At 45.6% G+C, this 21,079-nt stretch overlaps 1 protein-coding gene across 1 annotated transcript in view; it reads right to left on the bottom strand.

The window, feature by feature from the left end:
• The window catches only part of EFHC2 (EF-hand domain containing 2), a 332,355-nt gene that overhangs the window by 172,086 nt on the left and 139,190 nt on the right, over positions 1-21,079 (bottom strand). The gene's annotated exons all lie outside the window — the stretch shown is intronic.

Consider the following 21,079-nt stretch of genomic DNA (forward strand, 5'->3'; position numbering starts at 1 on the left):
CATTGGGATATAGATTTACTTTGCTTGCAGGAGACTCACGTTTCTTGGAACAATCGCGCCTGGTTGAAGGAAGTCGGTCTTGATCTGATTGCCTGCTCTGCCCAAACTACAACTATTAGGGGAGTAGCCATACTGGCCAGGCAAGGTATCTATACTACAAAGCAAGTACTGGTGGATAATGTAGGTCGCTGGGCAATAGCTGACATTTTAATTAAGGGATCATCTTATACTATATGTTCTCTTTATGGCTCCAATCTTGACGATCCCTCCATATTAAATTTCCTGAGTATTGAACTTGCCTCGTGGCCCTCTACCAAAGTCTTATGTGGGGATTCTAATATTCATTTGAACTCTAACTTTGATATGAACAGTATTACCCCCTACTCAGGAAGAAAGGTCAGGACCTTCAAAGCTATTCATGGGCTCTGCCACGAACATGCTTTGATAGATGACTGGCAAAGATTGCGCCCGACTGAACCAGGCTTTACTTTCTTCTCCGCTCCTCATAGCTAATTTAGACGTCTAGACTATTTCTTTGTGTCCGATCCGATCCTCGAAGGGACCAGCTGCGAGCTATACCCCCGTGTTATTTCGGATCATAATCCGTTAATTTTACAATTATCACTCAGTGGTCCAAAACCAGTTATGGCAACTTGGACGTTTGAACGCAAACTATTACATGACCAAGAGTATTGTATATATATGTCAAATTGGACAATAGACTTTTTTCAGACAAACAAGGGTACTGCTTCCGAGTTAACAGTCTGGGATACCTTCAAGGCAGCTGTGAGGGGGGAGACTCTCAGCTTTTCTCTACATTGCCAGAAGGTGATTAGGGAAAGTATCAATCAGTTGATCAATCAACTTCGTGAAGTAGAGGAAGAGCTCATTCGAGTTATTGGAGATCTGCCTCAAAAAGAGAAATGCCAACGCCAGATAGCTATTGTCAGAAACAGAATTCACCAACACTTCGGAGAGGAACTTGCCGTTAAGTTCATCCAGTATAAATCAGACATCTATGAATTCGGCGAAAACTCAGGCAAACTTTTGGCCAAAAGATTACAATATAAGGGAGTCTCGAATCAAATAAGATGTATTAAAGATAAAAAAGATCAGATTCAGGACCAACCAGGTAAGGTCTTGGAGGTGTTTCAAGAGTTCTATAGGACGCTCTATGCCTCAGACATTGAAGAGGACGATGCAGCCAACTGGGTCAGGAATTTCTGTGCGACTACATAACATCTAAGGTCTCATTTGAACAATCAGAAGTACTCTCCTCCCCTATAACTAGGGAAGAGTTGGAGCTAGCGATTGCCTCACTGGCAGCAGGGAAGTCCGCTGGCCCTAATTTATTACCCCTTGAATTCTATTGAACATTCAGGCAAGTTCTATTAGGGGAGATGGTATCCCTTTTTGCACTTGCCCAGAATGGCAGTACCCCTGATTCATGGCATAAGACCACCATTGTAGTCTTTAGAAAGAAAGACAAGCCAGAGACTAGCCCCTCTTCGTATAGACCAATCTCCCTAATTTGTGCTGATAGCAAAATCTATGCTAAAATTATCGCACTAAGATTAGGAAATGTCATTGCCCCTTTAGTTTCTATTCGCCAGCACGGTTTCGTGTCTGGTCGTGACACATCAGATCATATAAGACGGGCAATTGCTCTATTCGATTGGGCTCAAGCCTGTAAACAACCTCTGGCAATGATCCTGTTGGACGCCGAAAAGGTGTTCGACAGGGTCTCTTGGGGCTTTTTATGGCAACTTCTAAAATTTAAGGGATTCTCACAGAAATTCATCTTAGCCATACAAGCTCTATACATCTCCCCCGAGGCCTCTGTCCGTATCTCAGGTCAAGAGTCTCGCTCTTTTTTGATCAGCAGAGGAACCCGTCAAGGGTGTCCCTGCTCTCCGCTTCTATTTTCGATTTATATTGATCCCTTCTTGAGTAAATTGGATAAAAATATGGCGATACAGGCGGCCATTGTCAACGGAGTGTCTTATAAAACTTTAGCTTACGCCGACGACATTGCCATCTTCACTAAGGACGTTTGCTTTGCTCTCCCAGCAGTCTATGATGCAGCTAAGCAATTTGGTGCAGTCTCCGGTTATTGTCTTAACGTTAATAAAACCCAAATTATACATTCAGACTTTGCAAAACCTACAGGACTTTTAGTGGCTTCGGTTGCAACTTATTTGGGGGTGAAGATCACCCCCTCAGTAGAGAAAATACCAGAAATCAATTTATTACCCATCATTAAAGAAGTGAATAAGACTCTTGAGAGACTAGACCACATGCACCTTTCATTCCACGGCCGCTCTAATGTCCTAAAAATGTCCATATTCCCAAAATTTGTATACCTATTTAGGACCATCCCTATCGAATTTCCAGTGCAACTCATCTCTAGTGCAGAAAGGGTTTGTTTGAGATTTTTCTGGGGCTATCATAAAGCTAGAAGGGCTTCCAAATGGCTGATAATTCCTAGATGAAGAGGTGGGTGGGGTTTACCTTCCTTAATGCTATATCATTGGTCTGCACTTTTACAGCAAATTGGACCACTATTATCTGGGGGTAAGACAGTGGTGCCTGAATTTGCCAGGCCAACAATTTTTGAAATTCTACTTGGAGAGGAGGCTCGTAATTGCTTAGTCAGAAAAATTGAACCAAGCTACTATAAGAAAACGAAATTCAAGGTTATTCAATCTGTACACTCAGTCTGGAAAAAGGTTCGACGACGGTTTGGCATATCTAATATCAATGCATATACCCCCCCTTCTCTCATACGGTTTACTGCCTCCAATCTTTTTGGATCCAATCACCTTCAACTGGGTCAATCTAGGGGTTATTGTACTGGGCGACTTCTTTTCTGAGGGTCAATTAGTCTCTTTTTCTGACCTCAGAGAAAAGTTTGGTCTCCCTTCTAGGTACTTTTTTAAGTTCCTACAAATAAGGAGTTATCTGTCGAAGTTAGCAATCTCTGGAGCTGGAAAGTTTGAGAAAATTCCTCTTGTAGGGCTTATAGAGAAAAGGTCCAGAATTGGGTTAATTTATCAAGCACTCATCTCTGACCTCCCGGATGATTTAAGCCTTCAAAATGACAAGTGGGATAGGAAATTTGGACAAGAAGGTACCGATTTGGCAATCTCTCTTGAACTCGCTAATCAGGTTGTAATAACTGGTAGTCTTAGGGCCCAACACTATATGTCAATATTTGATTTGTATCATACTCCTGAGAAAATTTTGAAATGGTCCAGTCTCCGGGTGAATTCATGCAGCAGATGTGGAACCCCTGCTGCCAACACGATTCACATGTTTTATTCTTGTATCAAATTGGCTCAATATATCCAAGATATTGAAACCTTTCTTGTCCAGATTACCGGTAAACCCCTGACCTTAACACCCATTTTAGTGATCTTGGGGGTTGACCAGAGGCAAAACTCGTCAGTGCGAAGCAAAGCTGAAGAAGGCTTTTTACTTATTGCTATGTCTGTTTTCAGAGTGGTTATAACTTCTCAATGGATTAGCCCTGACCCACCTACATATATTAACTAGAGGGCCCGTCTGTTGGCAATATATAATATGGAATCAGCAGTATATAGACTAAAGGGTCGCAGAAGACGTGAGTTCGGCCAGAAAATCTGGGCCCCTATTATGGATTGGATAGGATGAACCTTGTCTTTTTGTATTTTTTTCTTTTCCTACTTTCGTTTTTCTAAATCCTATCTTCTTCCATATTGCCTTCCTTTTTCTTATTCTTTGTTTTAGTGTAGACTTCGCGTTATGTCCTGTATAAATTTGCCTTCAACTGTTAAAGTATGAATTGTCATTTCTGCCATCTCTTTTGTTTGTATGTAAGAAAAACAATAAAAAAAAATTACAAAAAAAAAATATATATATTGCCTATTAACAGTAAATTGTAAGGTGCCCCAAAGATTTCTAGTAGGATCAAAACAAATCCATACAAGAATAAATGATTTTCCTTTGTGGGATGTACACAATGCCAAGCGAAATCTGAATTGTAATGTACAGTGAAGTTTTATTGGGAGACCTGTATGGAATCTCAAAAGCAAGCAGTATGCATTTTCCTAGTATACATTTCCTAGTGAAGCAGGTGGATATGTCGCAATCACATGTAGCTTTCAATTGACCAAGATATTGTAGATACTGAAGTTCATGTTCATTTCACATTTTGGGTGGAGTTGAATCATTAGCAAGTTCAAAATGTGAACTTCTAAACATCCTACAAAAAATCAGTGACTTAATTTCAGTTATATGTCGGAACTACGCAGGCTTTTACCACGCCTGCTTTAACAATTTGATCCGAACCACAAATGCATCTTTACTACACATTCATTTACCAAACAAGTCATTATAATCACTTCCCTCAGGCAAAGCGCAGGACTTTGGAATAGTATAATTTAATATTCCAACTACAGTCTGCGCAACGGTAGGGAAAGTGTTGGACTTAAAATCCAACATCAGTCCAATAAATCTTTCTTTAAGCCAAGTCACTGTAATGACTTGCATGGTGAAAGAATGCGTTGTAAAGGTGCATTTAAGCTTCGGACCGTGTTGTTAAGGCACTTTTTGCGATGGAGTTGCCAGAATTGTGCAAATGTGAAAAAATTGAAAGATTTATTTGTGTTTGTGAATCTTCTGGGTTCACAGTCTGAAAATGGGAACTAAAGCTAAACTAGAGTACAAGCCTTCTAGGACAAGAGTGCAGCACAGAAACTATGTGTGTGTGGGATGGAAATCCAGTTACCCTACTTTCCCTGTTTGGGCTCTCCACACCACCACACAGACCAATCATGTGAAGGAAAGAATGGCCAAATGGGTGGTAAAGTAGGAATGGTAACATTTTAAAGAAGTTAAACCAAATAAGGGGGTCACTGTTTCATTGGTGTGGGTGCTAAAGGGTCACCCTCACACAAAGAGGAAAGAAGAGAAACGTGTTAGAACTGAAAGAGAATCATGTTAAGTCTAGGTCTAGGATCCACTATGTAAGGGGGAGAACACACTGTGTCTCTTGTTGCCCTCACACACCCCGAGAGGTGTCATGCTTAATTATCGGGCATTTGCAACTCGTTTGGCCGGCACTGGAATGCCCAACGGGTCCCCCGAAGGGTCACTTTGGCAGATATCTTTTAAGAGAACAGCCGTTTGATGAATGGCTAAAGGGTACCGAATAAGGTTTATTACTGTGTTGGTCCCTTTGCCATGCTAAAAAACCAATAGGTTGTGCATTACGTCTTTGGGCTGTAAAGTGCCCTAGGTAACTGAAATGGTCAGGTCGACATGTTTCGCGTCCAGACGGTCAGAAAGATCCTTGGCACTTCCTCAGGACCAATAATAAATAGTTAGTGCAGTGCTAAGAGAAAGTGCAGAGGGGGTATTGGCCCCCGTGTGTTAAGGACGGGCTCGCGCTGTGTACAACTCCAGCTCAGCCACAACTTAGTCGTTGATTCGGCTCTTAGAAAACGACCTAGATAGAGAGAGAAAGGTAGAGGAGTATAAAAAGACACAATGCGCTCATTAGTCAAAGGCATATGGCATGTGTCTGTTTTTCAAATGCGCAAAGCACTATCTGTTTCCTGTGCAAAGTAACATGACATTGGTGCTATCTTCAGCAAGGGGTGGGTCTCCGGACGAGGGCAATACGTGCCTATTCACAGGAGTTTCGACCAGAATGTGGCGGGCTCACAGGTGTTTCTGGAGTGCCCCCACCACTCGGGTCGTACCAATTTTGAAGTACACATAGTAAACAATATCTGCATTGGTAGCTAGAGTCCAAACGTTTCCTACCAGCCCCTCCCTGGGCGGGTGGTGCATTGTGGTGTACAGCCAAGAGTCAGAGAGGCCGCAACATGTACATGAATCCTACCCCGCCCTAAGGGGGTGGTCCCGTACACGCTCAGTTCGTGCCACCATGTGCGATTAACAGAATAGTACAGTATACATACAAGCAATGTGGATCACTGTCCCTAAATCTCACCTCACATTTCATGGAGAACTGTTCCATCAGCTGAGGTGCCAGAAACCCGTGTCATTACGGGCTAGTGGGGGGGAACCAAACAAAGATCAAAGAGGAGAGTGCTCGTCACACTATCCTGTTACATCAACTAAGCGGTGGCAGTGTGGACATAGTCCACTACGGTCTACTCACGGTTTTGAAGTATAACCGGTGCGTCTTAGCACCTACCCGACCTGGCCCCTGCCCGAATGTTAGATGCAGAGGCGAGGCGGTCCTTGATATATAGTTCTGTTTGGTCGAGCGGGCGGTGCCCTCTTCCGGGTCCGTCATTGTGGTTCCAGTGAGCATGACTGGGGAAGTAGTGTGATAGTCTGCGCATGCGCAGGTATTGCAATGGCTGCGCATGCGCACTAGAATGCTACGCCTGCTATACTACCGTGTTGCATATGCCTAGCATATTAAGCGTTGGCCAGACTGGCAAAGTCGGGATCCACGACCTTAGCGTCCTTGGTGGCAGATTGTAAGAGGTGTGGTGGTGTGTGACTAAACATCGCGTGCACTGCTATAATTAGATTTTAGGTCGATGTCTCCACACTAAGAGAGTATGGGACAGTGTTCTTGGTGTTATCTATCAAACAGATCAGTGGTGTGTGGCTAGGTATCACCTATATCGCTAAAGTAGTGCACGGGTCAGTGTGGATTCCTCACCCTATTGGTTTGTCTACCAGTGGAGTGCCAGTAGGGTCACGTGTGTAGCACTGCTTAATGTATATAGGAATATGTTGCTGTTACTCCCACTACATACAGAGGTATCCCAGGTACTCATCCTCATACGTCGAGTGGATAGTGATAGTGTAACTGTTAGGCTCACAGTTCAACCCACGGTATCTCATCATTAAGACCATGTATTTGGGTACGGAGGCGATGAACCCATCGCTGTTCGCGTCTCAGTAGTGCGATGTTACTCCAACCCGGGTTAGCTTCCAGGATGGTCCATTCCATCTCGTCTCATGAGTGGCATGTTTCAATGAAATAGTTTGTCATCTTGGTTGCTGTGTGGCCACTTTGGATCGTACTCCTATGTTCACTGATCCTGATCTTGATTGGTCTCGTGGTCATGCCAATATATCTCAGTTGGCATGGGCAGGTGATAATGTACACACAGTTCTTTGAATTGCAGTTTGTGTGTGAGCGTTGTTCCTACAGGAAATCTTTGATCTGGAGTGTGTTGGTGTGTTTTGTCGTGGGACAGGAAGTACAGGAACTGCATGGGTTGTGTTCCGACACAGGGGGTAAGTTCCACAGTGTATTTATTTGAGGTCTCTTCTGTCGAGGTCACGTCTGGACCAGTTGATCCCGTAGATTGGCTGTCCACTTGAATGCGAATCGTGGTTGCTCGGTTTTCATTGAGCCAGTGTTGAGAATTTTCCAGTTATATTTTATGATTTTCTTAATCCTGTTTGACAGTGGTGTAAACGTGGTAACAAAGGTGATGACATCACTGGTTTGGTGTTGTCTGGTTTCCAGAAGACCTTGGCGGTTGTCATTCCTGGCACGTTTCTTGCCTTTCTGGACGACCTCAGTTGGGTAGTCCCTCTCTTGGAGATTCATGGCGAGGGATTTGGCTTGTTCCTCAAAATCCCGGATGTCACTGCAATTCCTCCGGATCCTGAGCAACTGCCCATAAGGAAGGTTCTCCCTGAGTGCCTTAGGGTGGTATTTTTTAAAACGCAGGAGACTGTTGCGATCAGTGGCCTTCTTGAACGTCTTCGTCTGTAGTCTGGCATTCTCAAGGGTGATCCATAGGTCCAAGAAAGGGGTGGCTTTGTCAGATGATGTCATTGTGAAGTGTAAGTGAGGGTTCAGATGGTTAATCCACTCATAGAATTTGATGCAGGTTTCTTCAGTGCCACTCCACAGGATAATGACGTCATTGATGTATCTTTTCCAGGTGATGAGATTTTCCTGGAACGGATTCTTATCCGTGAATATGTGGTTGGCCTCACAATGCACCATATGCTGGTGAAAAGGTTGGTTTGGGTATCCATACATCTCTGGTGAGGGAGGTGGGTCGAGTGGTCCTTGTTTAGGTTGATTTCTACCCCAGCTGCTGTGGCTCGAGTTACTGTTAGATGAGCGGTTAGAGTTATTCGAACTGGTGGACCCATCATCAGATAATGCCCCATCATTGTCAGAGGGTTGGAAATCCTCCTTGGTGTCAGGGTACATCTTCTCTCTGTCAAATCTTTTGACAGCTTTCTGTAGTTTCTGGATTTTCTGTTGGAGGAGGTAGTCTCAATGATCCTACATTTCAGCATTGATTTCCATTGACTATGGGCGACATTTTAGGATTGGGCTTCGGTGATGATATTGTGGCAGAAATCCTTAAAACACCATCATTATTGGATAACGAAGGGAACATGGCCACAACCAGTTTGCAAGGAGACTGGAACTCCCTAGCCTCCCTTAAAAAGCTACAGGTGAAAATCGCTCTACACAGCACCATAATGACAGAGTATTTGAGAGCGAGCACAGCTCCTAACGGCCTGCTAGTAAGAACCGCACCACGCATTTTTCTCGACGACCTGATCTTCAGACGAGAATGGAGCCAGATCAGGTGGAAATGTACCCGCGACTTGCTCGTCATTATCATAGGTACCTCTGTCGGATTACCGAGACTACCTCCTCCAACAGAAAATCCAGAAACTACAGAAAGATGTCAAAAGATTTGACAGAGAGAAGCTGTACCCTTACACCAAGGAGGATTTCCAACCCTCTGACAATGATGGGGCCTTATCTGATGATGGGTCCACCAGTTCGAATAACTCTAACCGCTCATCTAACAGCAACTCGAGCAACAGCAGCTGGGGTAGAAATCGGCCTAAACAAGGACTCCTTCAACCACCTCCCCAACCAGCGATGTATGGATACCAGAACCAACCTTTTCACCAACAGGGACCAATGTGGTACCCAATATACCCTGGCCCACACCAAGGGTTCCCACAACCAATCTTCCATCACCCTCCACCTCCTTTTCAGAGCAGAGGCAGGGGCAGAGGCAGAGGAAGAAGAAGAGGGCACAAACAGGTCCAGTGGAAAGAGGCAGAGAGGCAGCGCACAACAAGGAGCATGACAAATCCAAGACTCTGATTGTGAACTTTTCCAAGAGGCAACTCGACGCGGACGAAAGAGAGGTCCTAGAGATGGGGTTAGGTTTCGTCCCCACTCCTAAAGAGGACAACTTCCGCATGAACGAGGAACTGCATCTTCTATTCCGCAAAATACGCCTGAAATCTTTCTTTCTTGACAAAGACACATCAGAATGAGTGGACTCTGGGCTCAGACCCCCCCTCCAAATTCACCCCCTGAGCGGGCATGGTACAGAGTGAGGTCCTAACCTTTGAGAAAGTGGTACAAAAAGAGGCAAACGAACTGGAAAGAAACCCCACATTCAACAATCTACCAAATAAACTCCGACGAGCGATCACTTCCCTCACGGAAGATGAAAGTATCATAATCAAGCCAGCGGACAAAGGGGGAGCGATCGTGGTCCTGGACATCAAGGACTATGAACAGGAATGTCTCAGACAGCTTAGTAGTAGTCAGTACTACAAGAAATTGAACACTGATCCCACGGACCACCTCCAGACTAAGATCAGGATCATGGTGAATGAGGCAGCCAACGAGGGCTGGATTTCCCCACAAGAAGCAGCCTTCCTGGTGAACACGGATCCAATAACTCTGTACTTTTATCTTCTAACCAAAATTCATAAGGGCATCATACCTCCACCAGGACACCCAATCGTGTCCGGCATCGGCTCGTTACTCGAACCACTGAGTCAGTTCAGTGACTTCTTTCTACGCCCACTTGTCCAGGCCACACCAGCTTGCCTAAAGGACACCCGTGAGGTCCTGATCCTGATTGAGGAAATCAACGAAGAGAACACCAGAGCCATTGACCTCCTCATTACCCTCAATGTAGAAGTCCTCTACACCAACATCCCTCAAGATGCCACCCTCGAGGTAGTAGGGAACCTTTTGAGTGAGGCAGATCTCCCGACCAACACTCTGGCTGACTTTATCCTGGCATGCATCACCATCGCACTAAAAAACAACTTCTTCATGTACAGGACCACTACCTACCACCAGGTACAAGGTACCTCTATGGGTAAAACTTTAGCGCCCAGTCTGGCGGGGCTGTACATGGCGCACTTTGAGGCCAACCACATATTCACGGATAAGAACCAGTTCCAGGAAAATCTCATCACCTGGAAAAGATACATCAATGATGTCATTATCCTGTGGAGTTGCACTGAAGAAACCTGCATCAAATTCCATGAGTGGATTAACCATCTGAACCCCCACTCACACTTCATGATGACATCATCTGACAAAACCACCCCTTTCTTGGACCTATGGCTCACCCTTGAGAATGCCAGACTACAGACGAAGACGTTCAAGAAGGCCACTGATCGCAACAGTCTCCTGAGTTTAAAAAAGTTACCACCCTAAGGCACTCAGGGAGAACCTTACTTACGGGCAGTTCCTCAGGATCCGGAGGGTTTGCAGTGACATCTGGGATTTTGAGGAACAAGCCAAATCCCTCGCCATGAAGTTCCAAGAGAGGGACTACCCAACTGAGGTTGTCTAAAAGGGCAAGAAACGTGCCAGGAATAACAACCACCAAGGTCTTCCGGAAACCAGACAACACCAAACCAGTGATGTCATCACCTGTGTTACCATGTTTACACCACTGTCAAACAGGACTAAGAAAATCATAAAACATAACTGGAAAATCCTCAACACTGGCTCAAGGGAAATCGAGCAACCACGATTCGAATTCAAGCGGACAGCCAATCTACGGGATCAACTGGTCCAGACGCGACCTCGACAGAAGAGACCTCAAATAAATACACTGTGGAACTTACCCCCTGTGTCGGGACACTACCCATGCGGTTCCTGTACTTCCTGTCCCACGACAAAACACACCAAAACACTCCAGATCAAAGATTTCCTGTGAGAACAACGCTCACACATAAACTGCAATACAAAGAACTGTGTGTACATTAGCACCTGCCCATGCCAACTGAAATATGTTGGTATGACCACAAGACAAACCAAGATCAGGATCAGTCAACATAGAAGTACGATCCGATGTGGCCGCACAGCAACCAAGATGACGAACCCTTTCATTGAAACAGGTCACTCATGCGATGAGATGGAATGGACCATCCTGGAAGCTAACCCAGTTTGGAGTAACATCGCACTACTAAGACGCAAACAGCGATGGGTTCAGCGCCTCCGTACCCACATACATGGTCTTAATGATGAGATACCGTGGGTTGAACTGTGAACCTAACAGTTACGCTATCACTATCCACTCGACGTATGGGGATGAGTACCTGGGACACCTCTGTATGTAGTGGGAGTAACATCAACATATTCCTATATACATTAAGCAGTGCTACACACCTGACCCTACTGGCACTCCACTGGTAGACAAACTAATAGGGTGAGGAATCCACACTGACCCGTGCACTACTTTAGCGATGTAGGTGATACCTAGCCACACACCACCCAGCTGTTTGATATATAACACCAAGAACGCTGTCCCATACTCTCTTAGTGTGGCCACATCGACCTAAAACCTAATAATAGCAGTACACGCGGTGTTTAGTCACACACCACCACACCTCTTACAATCTGCCACCAAGGATGCTAAGGTCGTTGATCCCGGCTTTGTCAGTATGGCCAGTCTCCGGGGGAATTCATGCAGCAGATGTGGAACCCCTGCTGCCAACACGATTCACATGTTTTATTCTTGTATCAAATTGGCTCAATATATCCAAGATATTGAAAGCTTTCTTGTCCAGATTACCGGTAAACCCCTGACCTTAACACCCATTTTAGTGATCTTGGGGGTTGACCAGAGGCAAAACTCGTCAGTGCGAAGCAAAGCTGAAGAAGGCTTTTTACTTATTGCTATGTCTGTTTTCAGAGTGGTTATAACTTCTCAATGGATTAGCCCTGACCCACCTACATATATTAACTAGAGGGCCCGTCTGTTGGCAATATATAATATGGAATCAGCAGTATATAGACTAAACGGTCGCAGAAGACGTGAGTTCGGCCAGAAAATCTGGGCCCCTATTATGGATTGGATAGGATGAACCTTGTCTTTTTGTATTTTTTTCTTTTCCTACTTTCGTTTTTCTAAATCCTATCTTCTTCCATATTGCCTTCCTTTTTCTTATTCTTTGTTTTAGTGTAGTCTTCGCGTTATGTCCTGTATAAATTTTCCTTCAACTGTTAAAGTATGAATTGTCATTTCTGCCATCTCTTTTGTTTGTATGTAAGAAAAACAATAAAAAAAAATTACAAAAAAAATTATATATATTGCCTATTAACAGTAAATTGTAAGGTGCCCCAAAGAATTCTAGTAGGATCAAAACAAATCCATACAAGAATAAATGATTTTCCTTTGTGGGATGTACACAATGCCAAGCGAAATCTGAATTGTAATGTACAGTGAAGTTTTATTGGGAGACCTGTATGGAATCTCAAAAGCAAGCAGTATGCATTTTCCTAGTATACATTTCCTAGTGAAGCAGGTGGATATGTCGCAATCACATATAGCTTTCAATTGACCAAGATATTGTAGATACTGAAGTTCATGTTCATTTCACATTTTGGGTGGAGTTGAATCATTAGCAAGTTCAAAATGTGAACTTCTAAACATCCTACAAAAAATCAGTGACTTAATTTCAGTTATATGTCGGAACTACGCAGGCTTTTACCACGCCTGCTTTAACAATTTGATCCGAACCACAAATGCATCTTTACTACACATTCATTTACCAAACAAGTCATTATAATCACTTCCCTCAGGCAAAGCGCAGGACTTTGGAATAGTATAATTTAATATTCCAACTACAGTCTGCGCAACGGTAGGGAACGTGTTGGACTTAAAATCCAACATCAGTCCAATAAATCTTTCTTTAAGCCAAGTCACTGTAATGACTTGCATGGTGAAAGAATGCGTTGTAAAGGTGCATTTAAGCTTCGGACCGTGTTGTTAAGGCACTTTTTGCGATGGAGTTGCCAGAATTGTGCAAATGTGAAAAAATTGAAAGATTTATTTGTGTTTGTGAATCTTCTGGGTTCACAGTCTGAAAATGGGAACTAAAGCTAAACTAGAGTACAAGCCTTCTAGGACAAGAGTGCAGCACAGAAACTATGTGTGTGTGGGATGGAAATCCAGTTACCCTACTTTCCCTGTTTGGGCTCTCCACACCACCACACAGACCAATCATGTGAAGGAAAGAATGGCCAAATGGGTGGTAAAGTAGGAATGGTAACATTTTAAAGAAGTTAAACCAAATAAGGGGGTCACTGTTTCATTGGTGTGGGTGCTAAAGGGTCACCCTCACACAAAGAGGAAAGAAGAGAAACGTGTTAGAACTGAAAGAGAATCATGTTAAGTCTAGGTCTAGGATCCACTATGTAAGGGGGAGAACACACTGTGTCTCTTGTTGCCCTCACACACCCCGAGAGGTGTCATGCTTAATTATCGGGCATTTGTCCCTCGTTTGGCCGGCACTGGAATGCCCAACGGGTCCCCCGAAGGGTCACTTTGGCAGATATCTTTTAAGAGAACAGCCGTTTGATGAATGGCTAAAGGGTACCGAATAAGGTTTATTACTGTGTTGGTCCCTTTGCCATGCTAAAAAACCAATAGGTTGTGCATTATGTCTTTGGGCTGTAAAGTGCCCTAGGTAACTGAAATGGTCAGGTCGACATGTTTCGCGTCCAGACGGTCAGAAAGATCCTTGGCACTTCCTCAGGACCAATAATAAATAGTTAGTGCAGTGCTAAGAGAAAGTGCAGAGGGGGTATTGGCCCCCGTGTGTTAAGGACGGGCTCGCGCTGTGTACAACTCCAGCTCAGCCACAACTTAGTCGTTGATTCGGCTCTTAGAAAACGACCTAGATAGAGAGAGAAAGGTAGAGGAGTATAAAAAGACACAATGCGCTCATTAGTCAAAGGCATATGGCATGTGTCTGTTTTTCAAAAGCGCAAAGCACTATCTGTTTCCTGTGCAAAGTAACATGACATTGGTGCTATCTTCAGCAAGGGGTGGGTCTCCGGACGAGGGCAATACGTGCCTATTCACAGGAGTTTCGACCAGAATGTGGCGGGCTCACAGGTGTTTCTGGAGTGCCCCCACCACTCGGGTCGTACCAATTTTGAAGTACACATAGTAAACAATATCTGCATTGGTAGCTAGAGTCCAAACGTTTCCTACCAGCCCCTCCCTGGGCGGGTGGTGCATTGTGGTGTACAGCCAAGAGTCAGAGAGGCCGCAACATGTACATGAATCCTACCCCGCCCTAAGGGGGTGGTCCCGTACACGCTCAGTTCGTGCCACCATGTGCGATTAACAGAATAGTACAGTATACATACAAGCAATGTGGATCACTGTCCCTAAATCTCACCTCACATTTCATGGAGAACTGTTCCATCAGCTGAGGTGCCAGAAACCCGTGTCATTACGGGCTAGTGGGGGGGAACCAAACAAAGATCAAAGAGGAGAGTGCTCGTCACACTATCCTGTTACATCAACTAAGCGGTGGCAGTGTGGACATAGTCCACTACGGTCTACTCACGGTTTTGAAGTATAACCGGTGCGTCTTAGCACCTACCCGACCTGGCCCCTGCCCGAATGTTAGATGCAGAGGCGAGGAGGTCCTTGATATATAGTTCTGTTTGGTCGAGCGGGCGGTGCCCTCTTCCGGGTCCGTCATTGTGGTTCCAGTGAGCATGACTGGGGAAGTAGTGTGATAGTCTGCGCATGCGCAGGTATTGCAATGGCTGCGCATGCGCACTAGAATGCTACGCCTGCTATACTACCGTGTTGCATATGCCTAGCATATTAAGCGTTGGCCAGACTGGCAAAGTCGGGATCCACGACCTTAGCGTCCTTGGTGGCAGATTGTAAGAGGTGTGGTGGTGTGTGACTAAACATCGCGTGCACTGCTATAATTAGATTTTAGGTCGATGTCTCCACACTAAGAGAGTATGGGACAGTGTTCTTGGTGTTATCTATCAAACAGATCAGTGGTGTGTGGCTAGGTATCACCTATATCGCTAAAGTAGTGCACGGGTCAGTGTGGATTCCTCACCCTATTGGTTTGTCTACCAGTGGAGTGCCAGTAGGGTCAGGTGTGTAGCACTGCTTAATGTATATAGGAATATGTTGCTGTTACTCCCACTACATACAGAGGTATCCCAGGTATTCATCCTCATACGTCGAGTGGATAGTGATAGTGTAACTGTTAGGCTCACAGTTCAACCCACGGCATCTCATCATTAAGACCATGTATTTGGGTACGGAGGCGATGAACCCATCGCTGTTCGCGTCTCAGTAGTGCGATGTTACTCCAACCCGGGTTAGCTTCCAGGATGGTCCATTCCATCTCTTCTCATGAGTGGCATGTTTCAATGAAATAGTTCGTCATCTTGGTTGCTGTGTGGCCACATCGGATCGTACTCCTATGTTCACTGATCCTGATCTTGATTGGTCTCGTGGTCATGCCAATATATCTCAGTTGGCATGGGCAGGTGATAATGTACACACAGTTCTTTGTATTGCAGTTTGTGTGTGAGCGTTGTTCCTACAGGAAATCTTTGATCTGGAGTGTGTTGGGTGTGTTTTGTCGTGGGACAGGAAGTACAGGAACTGCATGGGTTGTGTTCCGACACAGGGGGTAAGTTCCACAGTGTATTTATTTGAGGTCTCTTCTGTCGAGGTCACGTCTGGACCAGTTGATCCCGTAGATTGGCTGTCCACTTGAATGCGAATCGTGGTTGCTCGGTTTTCATTGAGCCAGTGTTGAGAATTTTCCAGTTACATTTTATGATTTTCTTAATCTTGTTTGACAGTGGTGTAAACGTGGTAACACAGGTGATGACATCACTGGTTTGGTGTTGTCTGGTTTCCAGAAGACCTTGGCGGTTGTCATTCCTGGCACGTTTCTTGCCTTTCTGGACGACCTCAGTTGGGTAGTCCCTCTCTTGGAGATTCATGGCGAGGGATTTGGCTTGTTCCTCAAAATCCCGGATGTCACTGCAATTCCTCCGGATCCTGAGCAACTGCCCATAAGGAAGGTTCTCCCTGAGTGCCTTAGGGTGGTATTTTTTAAAACGCAGGAGACTGTTGCGATCAGTGGCCTTCTTGAACGTCTTCGTCTGTAGTCTGGCATTCTCAAGGGTGATCCATAGGTCCAAGAAAGGGGTGGCTTTGTCAGATGATGTCATTGTGAAGTGTAAGTGAGGGTTCAGATGGTTAATCCACTCATAGAATTTGATGCAGGTTTCTTCAGTGCCACTCCACAGGATAATGACGTCATCGATGTATCTTTTCCAGGTGATGAGATTTTCCTGGAACGGATTCTTATCCGTGAATATGTGGTTGGCCTCAAAATGCACCATATGCTGGTGAAAAGATTGGTTCGGGTATCCATACATCTCTGGTGAGGGAGGTGGGTCGAGTGGTCCTTGTTTAGGTTGATTTCTACCCCAGCTGCTGTGGCTCGAGTTACTGTTAGATGAGCGGTTAGAGTTATTCGAACTGGTGGACCCATCATCAGATAATGCCCCATCATTGTGCCCCATCATTGTCAGAGGGTTGGAAATCCTCCTTGGTGTCAGGGTACATCTTCTCTCTGTCAAATCTTTTGACATCTTTCTGTAGTTTCTGGATTTTCTGTTGGAGGAGGTAGTCTCAATGATCCTACATTTCAGCATTGATTTCCATTGACTATGGGCGACATTTTAGGATTGGGCTTCGGTGATGATATTGTGGCAGAAATCCTTAAAACACCATCATTATTGGATAACGAAGGGAACATGGCCACAACCAGTTTACAAGGAGACTGGAACTCCCTAGCCTCCCTTAAAAAGCTACAGGTGAAAATCGCTCTACACAGCACCATAATGACAGAGTATTTGAGAGCGAGCACAGCTCCTAACGGCCTGCTAGTAAGAACCGCACCACGCATTTTTCTCGACGACCTGATCTTCAGACGAGAATGGAGCCAGATCAGGCGGAAATGTACCCGCGACTGGCTCGTCATTATCATAGGTACCTCTAAGCGCCTCTCCAAAGCCCTTATCATCAAAATAAACATGGCGGAGAATGGCCTAAAGACTGGCATCAGTATATCAGCATACAAAACTCATTTGGCTGAAATCATTGCTGAAATGTCGGATTACCGAGACTACCTCCTCCAACAGAAAATCCAGAAACTACAGAAAGATGTCAAAAGATTTGACAGAGAGAAGGTGTACCCTTACACCAAGGAGGATTTCCAACCCTCTGACAATGATGGGGCCTTATCTGATGATGGGTCCACCAGTTCGAATAACTCTAACCGCTCATCTAACAGCAACTCGAGCAACAGCAGCTGGGGTAGAAATCGGCCTAAACAAGGACTCCTTCAACCACCTCCCCAACCAGCGATGTATGGATACCCGAACCAACCTTTTCACCAACAGGGACCAATGTGGTACCCAATATACCCTGGCCCACACCAAGGGTTCCCACAACCAATCTTCCATCACCCTCCACCTCCTTTTCAGAGCAGAGGCAGGGGCAGAGGCAGAGGAAGAAGAAGAGGGCACAAACAGGTCCAGTGGCAAGAGGCAGAGAGGCAGCGCACAACAAGGAGCATGACAAATCCAAGACTCTGATTGTGAACTTTTCCAAGAGGCAACTCGACGCGGACGAAAGAGAGGTCCTAGAGATGGGGTTAGGTTTCGTCCCCACTCCTAAAGAGGACAACTTCCGCATGAACGAGGAACTGCATCTTCTATTCACAAAATACGCCTGAAATCTTTCTTTCTTGACAAAGACACATCAGAATGAGTGGACTCTGGGCTCAGACCCCCCCTCCAAATTCACCCCCTGAGCGGGCATGGTACAGAGTGAGGTCCTAATCTTTGAGAAAGTGGTACAAAAAGAGGCAAACGAACTGGAAAGAAAACCCACATTCAACAATCTACCAAATAAACTCCGACGAGCGATCACTTCCCTCACGGAAGATGAAAGTATCATAATCAAGCCAGCGGACAAAGGGGGAGCGATTGTGGTCCTGGACATCAAGGACTATGAACAGGAATGTCTCAGACAGCTTAGTAGTAGTCAGTACTACAAGAAATTGAACACTGATCCCACGGACCACCTCCAGACTAAGATCAGGATCATGGTGAATGAGGCAGCCAACGGGGGCTGGATTTCCCCACAAGAAGCAGCCTTCCTGGTGAACACGGATCCAATAACTCTGTACTTTTATCTTCTAACCAAAATTCATAAGGGCATCATACCTCCACCAGGACACCCAATCGTGTCCGGCATCGGCTCGTTACTCGAACCACTGAGTCAGTTCAGTGACTTCTTTCTACGCCCACTTGTCCAGGCCACACCAGCTTGCCTAAAGGACACCCGTGAGGTCCTGATCCTGATTGAGGAAATCAACGAAGAGAACACCAGAGGCATTGACCTCCTCATTACCCTCAATGTAGAAGTCCTCTACACCAACATCCCTCAAGATGCCACCCTCGAGGTAGTAGGGAACCTTTTGAGTAAGGCAGATCTCCCGACCAACACTCTGGCTGACTTTATCCTGGCATGCATCACCATCGCACTCAAAAATAACTTCTTCATGTACAGGACCACTACCTACCACCAGGTACAAGGTACCTCTATGGGTAAAACTTTAGCGCCCAGTCTGGCGGGGCTGTACATGGCGCACTTTGAGGCCAACCACATATTCACGGATAAGAACCAGTTCCAGGAAAATCTCATCACCTGGAAAAGATACATCGATGATGTCATTATCCTGTGGAGTTGCACTGAAGAAACCTGCATCAAATTCCATGAGTGGATTAACCATCTGAACCCCCACTTACACTTCATGATGACATCATCTGACAAAACCACCCCTTTCTTGGACCTATGGCTCACCCTTGAGAATGGCAGACTACAGACGAAGATGTTCAAGAAGGCCACTGATCGCAACAGTCTCCTGAGTTTAAAAAAGTTACCACCCTAAGGCACTCAGGGAGAACCTTACTTCCGGGCAGTTCCTCAGGATCCGGAGGGTTTGCAGTGACATCTGGGATTTTGAGGAACAAGCCAAATCCCTCGCCATGAAGTTCCAAGAGAGGGACTACCCAACTGAGGTTGTCTAAAAGGGCAAGAAACGTGCCAGGAATAACAACCACCAAGGTCTTCTGGAAACCAGACAACACCAAACCAGTGATGTCATCACCTGTGTTACCATGTTTACACCACTGTCAAACAGGACTAAGAAAATCATAAAACATAACTGGAAAATCCTCAACACTGGCTCAATGGAAATCGAGCAACCACGATTCGAATTCAAGCGGACAGCCAATCTACGGGATCAACTGGTCCAGACGCGACCTCGACAGAAGAGACCTCAAATAAATACACTGTGGAACTTACCCCCTGTGTCGGGACACTACCCATGCGGTTCCTGTACTTCCTGTCCCACGACAAAACACACCAAAACACTCCAGATCAAAGATTTCCTGTGAGAACAACGCTCACACATAAACTGCAATACAAAGAACTGTGTGTACATTAGCACCTGCCTATGCCAACTGAAATATGTTGGTATGACCACAAGACCAACCAAGATCAGGATCAGTCAACATAGAAGTACGATCCGATGTGGCCGCACAGCAACCAAGATGACGAAGCCTTTCATTGAAACAGGTCACTCATGCGATGAGATGGAATGGACCATCCTGGAAGCTAACCCAGTTTGGAGTAACATCGCACTACTAAGACGCAAACAGCGATGGGTTCAGCGCCTCCGTACCCACATACATGGTCTTAATGATGAGATACCGTGGGTTGAACTGTGAACCTAACAGTTACGCTATCACTATCCACTCGACGTATGGGGATGAGTACCTGGGACACCTCTGTATGTAGTGGGAGTAACATCAACATATTCCTATATACATTAAGCAGTGCTACACACCTGACCCTACTGGCACTCCACTGGTAGACAAACTAATAGGGTGAGGAATCCACACTGACCCGTGCACTACTTTAGCGATATAGGTGATACCTAGCCACACACCACCCAGCTGTTTGATATATAACACCAAGAACGCTGTCCCATACACTCTTAGTGTGGCCACATCGACCTAAAACCTAATAATAGCAGTACACGCGGTGTTTAGTCACACACCACCACACCTCTTACAATCTGCCACCAAGGATGCTAAGGTCGTTGATCCCGGCTTTGTCAGTATGGCCAACGCTTAATATGCTAGGCAGGAGCAACACGGTAGTATAGCAGGCATAGCATTCTAGTGCGCATGCGCAGTCATTGCAATACCTTCGCATGCGCAGACTATCACACTACTCACCCAGTCATGGGCACTGAAACCACAATGACGGACCAGGAAGAGGGCACCACCCGCTCTACCAAACAGAACTATATTTCATGGACCGCCTCGCCTCTGCAACTAACATTCGGGCGGAGGCCAGGTCGGGTAGGTGCTAAGACTCACGGTTATACTTCAAAACCGTGAGTAGACCGTAGTGGACTATGTCTACACTGCCACCGCTTAGTTGGTGTAACAGGATACTGTGACGAACACTGTGCTCACTCGCCTCTTTGTTCTTTGTTTGTTTTCCCCCCCACTAGCCCGTAACAACACAGGTTTCCGGCACCCCAGCCCATAGAGCAGTTCTCCATGAAACGAGAGATGAGATTTAGGGACAGTGATCCACATTGCTTGTATGTATTCTGTACTATTCTGTTAATCGCACATGGTGGCACGAACTGAGCGTGTACGGGACCACCCCCTTAGGGCGGGGTAGGATGCATGTACATGTTGCGGCCTCTCTGACTCTCGGCCGTACATCACAACGCACCACCCGCCCAGGGAGGGGTGGTAGGACATGCTTGGACTCTAGCTACCAATGCAGACATCGTTTACTATGTGTATTTCAAAATTGGTATGACCCGGGTGGTGGGGGCACTCCAGAAACACCCGTGA

This window comes from Triturus cristatus, chromosome 8 (genome assembly GCF_964204655.1).
Source record: "Triturus cristatus chromosome 8, aTriCri1.1, whole genome shotgun sequence".
NCBI classification, from domain to species: Eukaryota; Metazoa; Chordata; class Amphibia; order Caudata; family Salamandridae; genus Triturus; species Triturus cristatus.